General features: G+C 34.3%; 1 protein-coding gene across 4 annotated transcripts in view; it reads right to left on the reverse strand.

The window, feature by feature from the left end:
• LRP1B (LDL receptor related protein 1B) overlaps positions 1-17,448 on the reverse strand; it is a 1,907,075-nt gene that overhangs the window by 421,256 nt on the left and 1,468,371 nt on the right. The window lies entirely within an intron of this gene.

Consider the following 17,448-nt stretch of genomic DNA (forward strand, 5'->3'; position numbering starts at 1 on the left):
TAAAATTAAGAGATTCCCAAATTTCTTAAGACTGAATACTATCTAGGAGAAAAAATAATCAAAATTGAAAACAGTCATGCACTGGTTTTCTGCTTCAAATATTCTCTCCATATTAAAACATTAAAAAAAGAAAGGAAGGAAGGAAGGAAGGAAGGAAGGAAGGAAGGAAGGAAGGAAGGAAGGAAATTAAAAAAAGCAAAGAAAGGCAGGGCACCTGGGATGCTCAGTTGGTTAAGCATCCAACTCTTGATTTGGGCTCAGGTCATGATCTCAGGGTTGTGAGATAGAGCCCCACATCAGGCTCTGTGTTAGGCATGAGCCTGCTTAAGATTCTCTCTCTCCCTCTTCCCCTCCTCTGTTTGCAGACGCATACATGCACGCTCTCTCTCTCAATAAATGAATGAATGAATGAATGAATGACAAAGAAAGGAAATGAAAAGAATGCCTTTTTTGAGAAAATTACAAAGCATTTTTTGCATATTTTACTGCATCATGTATCATCCATTTCTCTCATTTTGGAACACTATTTAAATTAAAAAAAATACAGGTATCATCATAATATAAGTAGACACTACAGAGAAATAGACAAATGGATCCATAGTTTGTCCAGTAACATAGCATTGCTGCTTATCTCTATATTTAAGCTGGAAATATATTGCAAAATCCTACACTCAAAATTGTTAAGTGCTTTGTGATATATTTCCCTAATAATCCAATGTAATATCACTGTGTAGTGGCTTTAAGCAAACAGAAAAAAAATAGAAATAATTCAAATGCTGATACGTGGAATACCCTGCCTTTAAAAAGATTAATCTCCCTGATACAGTAAAATGAAACAACTTGTTGTTTCATTTCATGATAATTTCCGTACAGCAAATGCAAACTTCAAAAATAATCACTTTTAGGTTTAAACAACCAAATCAGGCCCGACTGTTTGATAACAATCAATACTTTTCATCTTGGCTACAGAGATTAAAGAGCTTTCAAATCAGGACCTGATTAATCATTTCAACTACTATTGTACTACATGAGAATAGCAGGGAAGTTTGTTTACATATATTATTCTTAGAGAAGGTCATGCTATGACATAATCTGACAATGTTGAAATGCAAATGCTTCATTTGGGCATTATTTTTATTCACAGAAAGTTGAACTAAGTTGTCAAATATTTCCTTCTCCCTTGACACCTAAAATAACATGGAAATGTGGTAACTGAAGATTCATTCATATTTAATCATTTCAGAAGGAGCTCTATTTCAAAGAAAAATAGTTTTAGAATTCACATTGCAAAATAGATTCAAATTTATACCTGGTCCAGCATTTCTAACCAACCTACACTCTAAGGAAATAAGCAAGTTACCACAATGTTTATAATGTGACAACATCCTATACCACAAAGTGAAACTTCTGATAAATAATTAAATACTTTCATAAATGTAAACTTTAATTATTTTCCCCTTTCCTATGGACTACTTCAGTGGCCACTTGTGCCCATTTTCTTTAATCAGCATATTTGAAACATTTCCTCTACTGCAGGGTCTCATGGGTATACAGAAAAAAATTCCAATTTCAAGGCCACCCTGAAAAAACAACCTTACATGAAGGTTGTGTATACATGATGGCAAATTCCCTAAGCAAGTAAACTCTATACCATGCAGACAACAGGATGCTAAAGTACCAGATACTCATATGAAATTACTGAAGGAGTTCTCTAAGAATAGTTTTTTAAAAATCTGAATAATCTACCAAAAAGCATGGATTTTCCACAATCCTGCCTGCTGGAAATCTATTTCTCTTGTTAAAGGTACATTGTTCAAGTCTTAGAGAATCCTACTTTATACTCTAGTTGTCAACTTCATTCCAAACGAACTGTTCAGTGGAGTACAAATCTTTTAGTAGCATCCATTTATTACCACACACCCATATAAATAACTGTCTGCTAGGATACTGTGGCAAGTGGTAGTGTGGAAGGGGGGGGGGGGTGTCTCAGCTTTTGCTGAGATATCTATGAAGAAAGCCTTAATATGGTAATTCTTGACCAGTACTGAAACTCCTTTGTCTTATCTAGTTCAGTTATAAACAAAAAAGTAAGAGAGACCCATACAAACATCTCAAGTCTTGAAAATAGCACTTGGAAAGGGCAACTGGGTGGCTCAGTTGGTTAAGTGCCCGACTTCAGCTCAGGTCATGATCTCATGGTTTGTGAGTTGGAGCCCTGCATTGGGCTCTGTGCTGACAGTGTGGAGCCTGCTTGGGATTCCCTCTCTCTCTATCTCTGCCCATCCTCTACATGTACACACTCTCTCTTCTTTTCTCTCTCTCTCTCTCTCAATATAATCAAATACATTTTTAAAAATAAAACATGGAATAGGACTAATATTTTATTATGATTTTCATTGTTTGAGTAAAAAAATGACAAGATATTTATATAATAACCCTATTCTCAGAAATTATAAAATCAGTCAAGCATCCTGATGTCATCATGAAACCATTTCCAAGGACTATTTCCAGAAAACAACTCAGAATACACTTTATACAAAGTCTTGGCTTAAAAACCAGGACTACATAGAGTGGTTTTCCTAAAATGCTGAACTTTTCTGTCAGTCTACAAAGTATCTTATGAATATCCTAACAAGGAAGTGGGTTTTAAGATGCAAAAAAAATGAAAGAAGAAAATACACACACACCAGAAAGAAACTTCATGTTTTCCCATCAGAGAATGACCCTGGGCCAGCAACAAAGTCTCATATAAAGCTAAGCACACGTTTCCTCTAATATCCTGAACCTCCAACTTTTTTCCTTTGCATTAAGGTAAAACATTTCTTAAAAGTGCTTTATTCAAGTGCATAAGACAGAACATATTTATTATTACAGTTTTTAGCAAAAATTCGGATTCCAAAGCTACTAATATGTTAAAATGGGAAATAAGATAGGGACAAATTTCCAAAAAATAAGGCGTTTTGGCATGCTATGGTCCCACATCACATCTGCTTCCTAAGTGATGAAGGAAAGAACAAAGCTTATTTTGTGGTTGCTATCACCATGCCTGGGAAAAAGCAGACAAGCAATAAATCTTAACTGAATAAAAGCATGGACAAAAAAATGCAGTGTAGGGAGTCCACTTTTTTGAAAAAAATACATATTTTTAGGTTTTTACCTATGATTACGTTGGCTTAATACCATCCTTCACATATACGCTTCAGACATCATGTACCCTGAGACAGGCAATAGTATTGGTCAATTCAGGTTTTCATCTACTCTGTGGAAATGTTTACATAAAGAGCAACTGATACATGAGTGTAAGCCTTGGTTTTCTAAGGCTTCAAGCTAGAATTATGAATTCCAAACTCAACTAATTATGTCTATTCTCCTTTCATATACTTTGCATAGTATTGTTAGACTTATTTTAAAATTCAGTTGCTCCTTCATGTAATTGCTCTGCTCCATGGAATATCGTATCTCTGTTTGGGCTACTAGAAACATTTGAAAACTCCATGACCTATGTCTCAATATCTTTCAGAATCCATGTGTTCCTTTTTCCCTCTAGCACATAAATCTTTGTAGTTATACTGAACTTTTCTCTCTCTTTAGCACATACAATTCAGTTCTAACTTTATGTCTTTGCTTGACTCTCAGAACTGTAAGTGATTTCTTTATTCTCTCAGAGCACATACTTTGTAGCTCCCTTGGGACATTAATTACATTCTTCCTTATTTTGTAGTTATTTATGAGTCTGTCTTCTTCTCTTCTACTGTATAAAACAAAGTGTCTTGAAGGTAGAAACTGTACTGTGCTCATTTCCCAGTCTCCTTTATTATGAAGTATGGTGTTTCACAAACAGTATGAACTCACAAGTTTTTTAATGATGTAAACAATAAACATGAAAACTGAAGAATAAAAACAAACTTCTTATTGGCTAAAATATTAGAATGTGTGATCTCAAATATATGTATATATTTGCTACACAGTATTTTGAAACTTTTATATATTACTTAAAATCACATTTTTGAAATTGTATCTAAATTTTAAGGCAATAAAATCAGAATAAATAAATGTATTAATGGAGACTAAGTGCAGAATATTTTTTCTAACATGACTCATGCTGACTGTAATTCAATGATATTATGATCCTTAGAAAGTCACAATCCATTCCAATATTTTAAAAATTTTATTTATTTCATTTGATATTCTCAAACCGTGTCTATTGTTCACATAGACAGCTTGGTTCAAAGCATATTCTACAAATTAAACCAAACATAACTTCTTGTATTTATCCAAGTTGCTTGTAAACCTGCCTCAGAAAGTTTAATATGTCCCTCTATTTGATATAAATTATGTATCTGGCCACCAGATGGTTTAGAAACAAAGCTAACGTGGTTTCCAAGGACAAGAGGAAATAGAGAATGCCACAATGGGCCTGGGGAGATGATCAACGCTTATACAGTGAAAGATAATAAAGATAAATTTTCCAGATATGTTCTCTCAGGAGAGAAAAGTAAAAATCCAGAACTGAAAACCTGAAATATATTGCTGTAAAACCAACCGCATGATGGAAGACTTGAGAGATGGGAATAGAATGATAGATTGCCATTAAGGGTTTTGAATGCCAGGTAAGGAGGTTCCTTTGCTTGAAAGTTTGGTCACACTCTTAAAAAAAGAGTCTTGAATAGAATGTTATTATAGTTTCATATTTAGAACAGAATTGGGTATCAAATGTCTGCACTCAAGTGTTTGCTTTGTCATTTAAAGCCATGGTTATGATGGTGGTAATCTGATATCCCAGAACTCATTTTTTATTTGTTTTAATTTTTATTAGTACTATCTCTTAGAGCAAACTAAGAAATTTTAAATGATACAATAAAAGCAATAATTCTATAAACCACAAAGTGTTATTTTTTTTATACAAGGTAGTATGTTAACAATCAATTCTATTAAGTCTATTCCTCCATAAATCATATAGCTACATTAGGGTGTACTATGGCATGTGGGGGGAAACCACTGAGGAGGATTTTGTAATAGTTATGGAAATAAGTAAGAAGAAACTAGAAGAGCTTAGAAAAAGAAGTGTAGAATAGGAAACAAAAAGGAAGGAAAAAGATAGTAGGAGAATATAATAAAATTAATTGGGAGTTGCAAAGAAACTAATCATGTGCCAGAATTTCATTTTCATTTTTCACCTAACATTCAACAACTAATCATAAAGCACTTACTAAGTGCTAGGCATGCTAAAACTAAAGGAACAATCATTTATTTTACTGACATACTTTTTCATGAATAATAATTCATTTGTTTTGTTTTGTTTTCATTTGGTTTTGGTTTTTGATCAAAGTAGCATGAGATTCCTTTTAATTACCATTAGTTGTAATATTATTGAGTAAGTTTTGGAAAACTGGTCTAAAGATTAAGGATTTTTGTCCTCAAAACTGTTTAGATGCTTTGAAATTGTTCATGCTTTACAAAATACATCACTCAGAGATAGTCATAGTCACATACATACTAATTTATATCATTGCTATTGTTTTTACACATTGGACAATCTTTAACCACTATAAAGTTATAAAGTTAAAGTAAACCTCTCAATTTCCCCATGGGAATTCATAATACTACCTCTAAATGGTAGATGTTTAGAGGATAGAATAAAATAAAATGGAATCAAATTAAAAGTAGAAAATTTATTATGTGTATTTATATCCATTCCCTCCTTAAGCTTCACTAAAACATCAGTGAAATGACAGGAAGAAATTTTTTGAAAGTAATAAGCCCTAACACACAAAAAAAGAAAAAAAAAATGGAGATGATACAAGTGAGAGAAGACAGAAAAGTGGTCAAGTGTCTAGACCCTATAATGCTAAGTGGTAAGATACAGGAAACAACTTTCCAAACTTGAGGTATTAATAGCAACAGATATTTGTAAAAATGGAGATAAACTTAATGGTTAAAACAGGATCAGTGGAAGGTCTATTTAAGAGGCAGTAATATCCCCAGATTTTCTCCGTACTTTATATAGATAGACTCTGCAGAAGCTCCTGCTATAGAATTTTAGATTTTTTTTTTTTCAAATATCAAGCATAGGGTAATCATAGCATCTCTGAATTGAGTAATCAAAACCACAGTTAATGGCAACAGTAGTATGCTTAAAATAAGGAGATCACTTTGCATATTGAGACACCCTTCTCGAATTTCCTCTAAAAATAATGACAGCTAGAATTCTATCTTCCAGGCAGTGACTATAAGTATCTAACTAGGACACTATTACTATCATAAGAGAAAATATCTAGAGATCTGATATGGGGACTTCCCCAAAACAGAAAGTTCCAACCAGATGACTCCATATTTGAGAAGCAACCTGTCTGCCTGCCTGCCATACCTATAGAAATTCTAATCAACTGTTTATTGCTCCATCATTAAATATGAGTGAAAGAGCCTTAGATATGTGAAGAAAACCTTTAACATAAAATAAAGTGGCTAATTCAAATAGGAAAATTAAAAAAAAAAAAACCTTAGGATAAATAGAACCTATGCATAAAGACATTAAGTTCAAAGAAATTACTGTTTGCATTCCCAGAGAGATAAGAAAACTACTGCATCCATGAAATAAGAATAAAGTGATATAAAAAAGAACACTTAGAAAACAAAAAAAAAGAACTTGTGAAAATAAAAAAAGTCACACCAGAAATGAAAAACTCAATGGAAGAACTGGAAAATCAAGCTAAGAAAATAATAAACAATGTCAAAGAAATTAAAAAGCAACTGATACAATGGATAGGAATAAAGAAAAAACAACTCAAACAATAGATAGGAATAAACCCACACCATGGCTTATCATCATGAAACTTCAGAACACTTTTGACAAAGATTCATAAAAATTCTGGGGAGATGAGTGGAAGACGTTTCACAAGTTTCTCGAATATTCTAAAAAGCAAAACTTCAGGTTATAAAACACTAGAATAATAAGAGAAAATGATTTGCAAATTAAAATTCTATAAACAAAACTATCAAATATGAGGATAGATTAAAGGCATTTTTATACAGGCATTATTCATTTCATTGCACTTAGCTTTACTGCGCTTCACAGATACTGTGATTTCTACAAATCCAAGGTTTGTGGCAGCCTTGCATCTGGCAAGTCCATCGGTGCCATTTCTCCAACAGTGTTACTTACTTTGTGTCTGTGTCCATAATACTTTAAGATGTGAATTTTGGTAATTCTCACAATATTTCAATATATAATACTATAATAACTGTAATACTATAACAACTATAATAACTGTTTTGGAGCACTTCAAACTTTACCCATATAAGATGGCAGGCAAACTTATTAAATGTGTGTCTTCTGACTACTCTACCAACCGGTCATTATCCCATCTCTCTTCTTCTCCTCAGGTCTCCCTATTCCCTGAGACACAACAATATTTGAATTAGGCCAACTTAATAATCCAACAATGGCTTCTAAGCGTTCAAGAGAACGGAAAAGTCACACATCTCTCAGTTTACATTAAAAGCTAAAATGATTAAGTTTATTGAGAACGGTATGTCAAGAACTGAGATAGGCTGAAAGTCAGGCCTCTTAAGCTTAACATTGAGCCAAGTTGTGACGGCTAAGGAAACGTTCTTAAATGAAAACAAAACAAACAAACAAAAAAGTGCTACTCCAGTGAACACACCAATGATGAGAAAGCAAAACACCCTTAATGCTGATATGGAGAAAGTTTTAATGGTCTTCGAAACCCCCTTTCTCTCACACACATTTGTTAATATTCATGGTTTCATTGTCTCTTTCTGCATGTCCCTCATGCTTGTAAGCCTTCTGATCCTAAGAAAATGGAGCAAGGACCCTTACAATCTGGATAGGCTGAGAACTTTGCAAATCATCAAGTCCTATTTCCATCTTGCTTTACAATTCTTCCCTCAATTTATCTCTTTTCTTTGCATTTTATTATATAAGCATAAAGAAGAAACCAGGAACACCTTTAACATTTTGCATAGAAATATTTTCAGATAAATATCCAAGTTCATTGCCTACAACATCTGTTTTCTACAGAACTATTTTCTATATAACTGTTTCTAATAACATGTTCTTCATTTCTTTCTGAGCCCTCAATAACAGCACTCTCAATCGCAGTATTTATAACAACAGTTTGGGTAGGATGACTTAAGTATTCTCTAACACAACACAATTTTCTTTTGTTTTTACCATACTCATCACTTCCTCTATGTACTCATTACCAACATCCTTAACATCCATATATCTATTAGCAGTCTATTTAAGACAATGTAGGCTTTTTCTATTATGGCCCTCAAAATTCCTCCAGCTTCTACTCATTACCCAATTACAAAACCAATTCCACATTTACAGCTATTTTTTGTAGCAACATAACATTTTCAGGCAACAAATTCTGTATTATTTCTTTCCTATTGCTGCTGGTACAAATCACTAAAAATGTAGTGGTTTTAAACAATACAAGTTCATCATTTCACAATTTTGGAGGTCAGAAGTTCAAAACTGGTCTTGCAGTCAAGGTGTCCACAGAACTAATACCTTTTAGAGACTGTCAGGGATAATCTGTTCTTTGTATCTTCTAGCTTCTAGAGGCAGATGGCACTCCTTGGCTTGGGGCTGCATTGCTCTAATCTTTGTTTCTATTACCATATCACCTTTTCTCTCTGACTTCTGATTCTCCTGTCTTTTTCTTATAAGGATTCTTGTGATGTCATCAGATCTACTAGGATGTTCTAGGACAGTCTCCCTTACTTAGTCACCCGATTGTATTTTAATCACATATACAAAATACCCTCCTAGGGACACCTAGATGATTTTGTGACTGAATGACTAAGAACTATAGTCTAGTCAAGTTGGCACATTAAACCGACCATCATACTTGGGTAGAACTTTTATAAACTAAATTTTAAAAGAACACGGCTAGGGGTGCCTGGGTGGCGCAGTCGGTTAAGCGTCCGACTTCAGCCAGGTCACGATCTCGCGGTCCGTGAGTTTGAGCCCCGCGTCGGGCTCTGGGCTGATGGCTCAGAGCCTGGACCCTGTTTCCGATTCTGTGTCTCCCTCTCTCTCTGCCCCTCGCCCGTTCATGCTCTGTCTCTCTCTGTCCCAAAAATAAATAAACGTTGAAAAAAAAAAATTAAAAAAAAAAGAACACGGCTAATAGTAATAGTAAAGTGGTAATTAAATTGTATGGATTTGCTCAATGTATCATACATTGCTGCTAAGTTAGTTATTCTAAAAGGATAAACAATTCAACACAGAAAGAAAAGTATGACAAAATAAATATTGTCTCTATAAAGCACATCTGATTAAGTTATATTACAAATTTAACCAGGTTCATGTCCTATTATTCTTAGTATGCTTAAGGTTACCAAATAATTTTCAATTATGACATGTTTTAATGAAATATAATTTTATTGCCTAAAATGGTATTTAAAATTAGGTAAGCATGAGGTCATTCATCAGCTGTATCTCTGTCTATAACATAAATTGGACTTGTTGATTTAAAAAAAAATACAGAGAAGTTGTTCTCCTTTTAAAGTCAAATTGTGATAAATGAAACTAGAAAATTTAGAATGAATACAATAAATTTAAATAGCTTTTGATAAGAAAAGTCCATGAAGCTTAAGAGGAAGGCTATGTTTTCATATGAATCACAGCTGGTGTTCTGCTGGAACACTTTTCAGTGAGAGTTATCCCAAGGTTCACAAATATGATCATTTTTCTTAATCTAGTAGAGCTAATTTACTTCAAGTAAAGGAGTAGGTGTATAATTTACCTCTCATAGCAGGTAATCATATTGTAATTAAGCCCTAGGTAAAATATATAAGAATACAATGTGTATTTATCTTGCTACACGTAAAAAAAAATCTCCAATCCATTGGTTTCAAAACATATGCCTTAAAAATGTGAAGCATTTTTTTAGATAATCCTCTTGTTAAACTCTGGCCACTGATTCATATATGTTACTTTTAAACTCCATTATTTATGATACTTTTAAAAATCACTCCATTGATTATCATGTGCAGTGGACTCTTGATCAATTCAACGATTAGGGGTACTAACCCCCTGCACAGTCAAAAATCTGCATATAACTTTGACTCCCCCCAGACTTGACTAGTAATAGCCTATTGTTGACCAGAAGCTTTACCAAAGACATTAATATTCGATTAACATGTTTTATATGTTATATACATTATATACCGCAATCACAGAATAGAGAAAAGAAAATGTTATTAAGGAAATCATAAGGAAGAGAAAATACATTTACAGTATTGTATTTATTTAAAAAAATTCATGTATAAGTGGAATCGTGCAGTTCAAACCCATGTGGTTCAAGGGTTGACTGATTATATTGTCGTCCAACAGACTCTTCCACAGTATTGCAAACAAGGAATGCACTGAAATAAAAATGGACATTTTGACCTTCACCTCAAAATATAGTTGATCTTTTCATTACAATTTTGGCTTTTTGAAATTAAAAGATAAATCATTTCAGGTTGAGAAATGGTGAACAAATTTAGTCAGATGTATAGGAGATTTGAATTAAAAAAATAGTTTCAGTTAATGTCATTTTTAAAAAGTAGGTAAATTTCTATTTATCAACTTATGGTACCAAATAGCCATTAGTTAATCATTTATTACCTTATAGGACATTTCTCCTTGCTCACACAAATTGTGAAATGAGAATGGGCACAGAAAAAAAAGAAGCACTTTTCATGCACTAAATATTTATTGTGTACCTATTATGTACCAAACACTATCCTTAAACAGTAGGGATATAGTAAACAATGTTTTAACTTTCTAGATTTTCCAAAACATGTTTTTCAAATCAAAACATCAATGTACCAAAAACAAATGGACCATCATTGCAATTCATTTGTGGTGAATACCATTCATACATACAACCATGGCACTTCTTAGGGAAGAAAAGCAAGCTTGTGGAGTTCTAGTAAAGATGTTTAAAAAAGAGTAGTCTGAGGTGGCTAGATCACTTAGATCAATGGAACAAAATAGAGAACCCAGAAATGGACCCACAAACGTATGGCCAAGAACTTTGACAAAGCAAGAAAGAATATCCAAGGGAATAAAGACAGTCTCTTCAGCAAGTCATGCTGGGAAAACTGGACAGCAACATGCAAAGAATGAACCTGGAACACTTTCTTACACCATATACAAAAATAAACTCAAATGGATGAAAGACCTAAATGTAAGACAGGAAGCCACCAAAATCCTTGAGGAGAAAGCAGGCAAAAACCTCTTTGATCTTGGCTGCAGCAACATCTATCTTACTCAATATGTCTCCAGAGGTAAGGGAAACAAAAGCAAAAATGAACTATTGGGAACTCATCAAAATAAAAAGCTTCTGCACAACAAAGGAAACAATCAGCAAAACTAAAAGGCAACTGACAGAATGGGAGAAGATATTTGCAAACAACATATCAGATAAAGGGTTAGTATCCAAAATCTATAAAGAATTTATCACACTCAACACCCGAAAAACAAACAATTCAGTGAAGAAATGGGCAAAAGACATGAATAGACGCTTCTCCAAAGAAGACATCCAGATGGCCAACCGACACATGAAAAAATGCTCAATATCACTCATCATCATGGAAATACAAATCAAAACCACAAGGAGATACCACCTTACACCTTTCAGAATGTGTCACATTAACAACTTAGTCAACAACAGATGTTGGTGAGGATGCGGAGAAAGAGGATCTCTTTTGCATTGTTGGTGGGAAGGCAAGCTGGTGCAGCCACTCTGGCAAATAGTATAGAGGTTCTTCAAAAATTAAAACTAGAACTTCCCTATGACCCAGCAATTGCACTACTAGGTATTTAACCAAGGGATACAGGTAAGCTGTTTCAAAGGGGTACATACACCCCAATGTTTATAGCAGCACTATCCACAATAGCCAAAGTATGGAAAGAGACCAAATGTCCATCGATGGATGAATGGATAAAGAAGATGTGGTATATATATATACAATGGTGTATTACTTGGCAATTAAAAAAGAAGTGAAATCTTGCCATTTGCAACCATGTGGATGGAACTAGAGGGTATTATGCTAAGCGAAGTTAGTCAGTCAGAGAAAGACAAATACCATATGACTTCACTCATATGAGGACTTTAAGATACAAAACAGGTAAACATAAGGGAAGGGAAGTAAACATAATATAAAAACAGGGAGGGGGACAAAACATAAGAGACTCTTAAATATGGAGAACAAACAGAGGGTTGCTGGAGGGGTTGTGGGAGGGGGGATGGGCTAAATGGGTAACGGGCATTAAGGAATCTGCTCCTGAAATCATTGTTACACTATATGCTAACTAACTTGGATGTAAATTAAAAAAAAAAAAAAATTTGAAAAAAGAGTAGTCTGAGATCCAAGCATACCAGGTGAAATGGATGACATAGTGCCATGGAACTCAGGGTGGGAACGGGAACTCAGGGTGTCAAAAGTAGAGTGATCAACAATGTCAAATGAAATGAGGTCACTGACTTTGTCAAGCACAGTCATTGATAGCGTCTACTATCAGAGTTATGAGAGACCACGTGACATAGCCATAGTTAAAGGAGTAGAAGAGTCTGAGTGAGTGGGCATAGGTTACTCGTTTAGGTTGTGAGAGGAAAGGTGGAAAGGAGAAAGGAAAGCAGGGAAGAAGATGGGTTTGTTTATGGTCTTATTTTTAATGTGAAGGAGAAAAGATCATGATTTTAGGTTTGAGAGGGGAGCTACTGGACAGAAGAAATGAAACATGAAAAGAGGTGGAAATCATGTGGATAAGGAAGCAATGGGTTCAACAGCATAGGTATAAGATTTACACTTGAAACGTCACTTTCTACAATTAAAAAGTGGAAGAAGATGGAAAATGAGTAAATAATAAAGTGAATAATTATGATAGGTAAATAATGATAAAGGGAATAATAGTCACCATTATTTGAAAACTGTGTCTCTCTCTCTCTCTCTCTCTATATATATATATAGACACACACACATATATATACACATATACATGTATACATACACACATATATATATACATACATATATATACACACATATACACACACACACATACAGTCACACACACACAAACAGTACTAAGTACCTGGTATGTTGTTGTAGATACTATTATTATCCTTATTTTACAGATGAAGAAACTAAGGCTTAGAGGGGTTAATAATTTGTAGAAGGCACACAATTACTAAGAAGCAGAGCCATGATTTGAACCCAGGGAATCATTTGAGAGTCCAGAATCTTATCCACAATACTTTTATGAACCCGACAAATTCATAAAATTGAAAAGAGGAAAACTGAGGAAATTAACCCATCTACTTTTGCGTGTAAGGAGAAAAGATATTCATTGAGAATGGTGGGAACAGGTATAAAAAGAGTTTATGATAAAGAAAACTATGGTCTCACATGTGTAGATATGTTTGTGTGTGTGCTCTTTCATAAAATAGCTTTCCTTTGGAATGAGAAACTAATAAAATTTTGTGGAATTTTAATAGGTATGTATCAGAAAGATTACTTTTACTAAATTCTTTATTTTGGTTGTAGTGTTCACTTCTTGCCTATGAGGCTTTCAAAATAATCGTAGGTTTTAATGTTTTTAAAATTTTTTTTTTCAACGTTTATTTATTTTTTTGGGACAGAGAGAGACAGAGCATGAACGGGGGAGGGGCAGAGAGAGAGGGAGACACAGAATCGGAAACAGGCCCCAGGCGCCGAGCCATCAGCCCAGAGCCCTACGCGGGGCTCGAACTCACGGACCGCGAGATCGCGACCTGGCTGAAGTCGGACGCCCAACCGACTGCGCCACCCAGGTGCCCCGGTTTTAATGTTTTTAAACCTCAGAATATATTAGTCTTTAAGATTGGACAATATGTTCAATTTTTATTTTCCCTTAAGGAAGCAAAAGGTATTCTACATATGACTAGCTCCAACTCCACATATGTATTTCCCCCTAAAAATGATCCACCCGTTCCTTCCTTTGAATATTGTATGACTTTGCTAGGGCTGCCATAACAAAATACCACAGACTGGGTGCCTTAAACAACAGAAATGTATTTTCTCACAGTTCTGGAGACAAGGTGTTAGCAGATGTGGTGTTTTTCTAAGGCCTCTATCCTTGGCTTGAAAATGGCTGCATTCTCACTGTGCGCTCACATTGTCATCCTCAGACTGTGGTGTCTGTGTCCTAATCTCCTCCCCTTATAAGAATGAATCATATTGGATTAGGGCTCATCCACATGATCTTATTTTACCTTAGTTACCTCTTGACATAGAGTCTAAAATATAGTTGCATTTTTGAAGTACCGGGGGCTTAAGTTTTCAAAATATGAATTTGGAGGTGGAAGGGGAACAGTTTGGTTCATAACAAACATCATTAAAAGAAGCTTAAATTTTTGTTCATTGGTCTGGTCAGAACCCGAGTAGAGTTACTTCAAGAGCAGATTTGGGGCTATCATTTTCCTCAGCATCTTCATACTTTGGAATGAAAATGAACTGATAATTTTGAACTTTGATGCTCTGATACTCATTTTTCCTTACTAATAAGAGAATGGAGTTCAAAATAATTAGCAGATTTAGTGTTTCAGGAATCAAGGGGGAAGAAAAAGTCAGGACCCTTCCACGTTGTGACTTTGTCAAAGCAGCAAGAAACTTTCTCCAGTGGCTGCTTCAGGATGAGTTTTAAGATTCTCGTTACAATCAAAGATTCACCTTTACAATAAAAAAAGTGCTGGTTCTTGACTGGAATAGTTTGGGCCAGGCACTGTGGCAAGCACCCTGTTGTCACTGTTTTCATTAATCCTCAAACTGTTAGTTGGTGCTGATAGCTTCCCTAATTTTCAGTTAGAGCTTAAACAGACCGTAACACAATGGTGAACAGAACCTGTACTTGAATCCAAGTCTCACTTATTTGAAAGCTGATTCTTTTAATCTTAGCAGAATACTACCTTGCCAAAGATCTCTAGGTGTCAATGAACAAAATGATGATGAGGACTAAATAATGTGACCCAGAACTTGATTACCGAAGTGAATAAGACAAATCTCTAAAAACCTGATTTTGTGATGGCAATGAATAAGGAAAGATTCGAAACCCATATCTGAACCTTTAAATATGATTTGTACTCTTTCGCAGAAAGTATTAAAACTCCCACAATCATGCAAATGACTACTGATTGTATGGAACTCAAATGGCAGCACTTCACAAAAAGGTTTGCTACATTAAATACATGTGTAAAGCTAAGCTACATTGGTCATGAGAAAATATGACTCTATAACGTTGATCTATCAGCAGCATTCTAGCATTCTTCAACAAAGTGTTACCCCATTCATGATGGCTAGCAAAGAGAAGACATATTTTGTTTATGGTTCATGTTTTTTCAACGCTAACAATTTTTGCCAGTATTATATATAAATTGCATTATTTCTGATTTTCCAAATGAAGAGTACTCAAGAAACGTCCCCATAACATATTTAGCATATATTAAATGCACAATAAATATTTTTGGAATAAATGAAATAGTTAAAGCAAAAGAAAAAATCAATAAAGAAGCATCATCTATTAAGTTATGCACACCTAAATTCAAAAGAGTAACAGCTCATGTTAATAAAGGATATTTTCATAGCAGTGAAATAAAGCACTCCAGTATTTTCTGTGAAGAAATAAATATGATTTCTATGGATTTCTAAAACTGATGTAAAGCCCTTGCGCTAAAGAGTAGAGTGCAAGGAAAGAAATTCTATTAGTTATGAAATGATAGAGCCTTTAATATTTCATTTCAAACGAGACTAAGCAGACTCTGTTCTTGGTAGGTACTAAAAGACTATTTGACAAATTGAATTAAATAAGGCAAGAATAAAAACGATAATTTAACATTAGAGTCTATAAGGAAGTGATAATTTCAGATTGCAATATTATCTTGTGCAAAAGTATTATACTACTTGACAACTACTGTGATTCAGTCTCCTCGGTTGAAGATAAGAAAATATTAAGTTTAGGCAAAGCTCATCTTATATTAGGATGATTCAAATCCAGACACTCAATTCATTTCCAGTTTTACTACCAAACCAATCACTTTTTCAAGGAACTCAATCACAAAGAAAAAAGGACCACTTACTGTGTACTCACCAAGTAAGGTAGTTGTGTATATTCAATTCATATGCTATGTCCAAGAAATGTTTTGCATGGGGAAAACAAGAATGGCATATGTGGACATAACTGTAAACCATATTAAGTCACTTCTATTTTAAGAAACCATCTGTCACCAGGTGATTTTAAAGTAAGATAGATGTTTGTTGTCTTAATATTATTCTCAGAAAATATTAATAACCTGATGCATATGCAAAAGCCATTGACTTGCCCTTATGTTATCGGTCAGAGTTCCATTAGAATGCAACAAAACTGTCAGTTTAGACCATCTATTCCACACAGTCCCTTAATCATCCCAAATGGCAGAGATTTCATTTTACTCTGAGTGCCTATAAAATTTCTGCTTAGACTCATACCACCCTTGTGTCATACAAACTTGTTATTTCTACTGGTAAAATTTCCACTACTACCTTGCTGATTCCACAAGGGCAAGAATCTTGATTTTCAAAGAGCATAGTTCCTTTCTTTGGTGAGTATTCACTGGTTGCTTACTAAGTAAGCAACTCTACAGTCAGTCAGAATGCCCCCAAAGGCGTTTGCAATAGCAATCAATGCAGTATCCTGAGGACCTACAATAGGCCTGGGGAGAGATATACTCATGTACAAGGTACAGTGTCTGCTCTAATACAACAAAACATCTATTTTAATAATAATAATAATAATAATAATAATAATAATAATGATAATGGTTGCATACTGTAGAAAGTATGAAAGACATGCTTCTATCTGGATTGAAACAAGTGAGGGTGTGTGTGTGTGTGTGTGTGTGTGTGTGTGTGTGTGTGTGGCATGTGGGCATTGAGAAAGAGTTAAACTGGAACTGCAATGTGAATATAAGTTAATCAAGTGAAATATAGGTAAGGAAATACACATTCAAATTTATCTAGAGGCAAGAGAGAGAATGATCTACTCAGTACATGTGACTGTTTAGCAGAGTTGACAATAAAGCTAACAGAATGGTATAATTCGGATATATATTTCAGAATAGAGATCTATCCTCCCTTATCTCTGAATCTGTGTAGTTCATATATGAAACTATATAGAAAGAAAACCCTGAATTACAGGATGTAGAAAACTAATGCATTGCTTTATACTTCCCATAGTTTAAATAACCCCTTTGGCATTACTTCCTATTCAGAATGATAGACTGTGTTATGTAATTTGCTAATACAATCTGAATTTTGCTGCTTTCCAATTTGTTCCCTTGTGCTGTGAGTATATTTAATAATAGCAATGCAGGTAATTCACAGAGTGAGGAAAATGTTGTAGAATTTACA

Source organism: Puma concolor, chromosome C1 (assembly GCF_028749965.1).
Source record: "Puma concolor isolate L17-30 chromosome C1, mPumCon1.1.hap2, whole genome shotgun sequence".
Classification (NCBI taxonomy): Eukaryota; Metazoa; Chordata; class Mammalia; order Carnivora; family Felidae; genus Puma; species Puma concolor.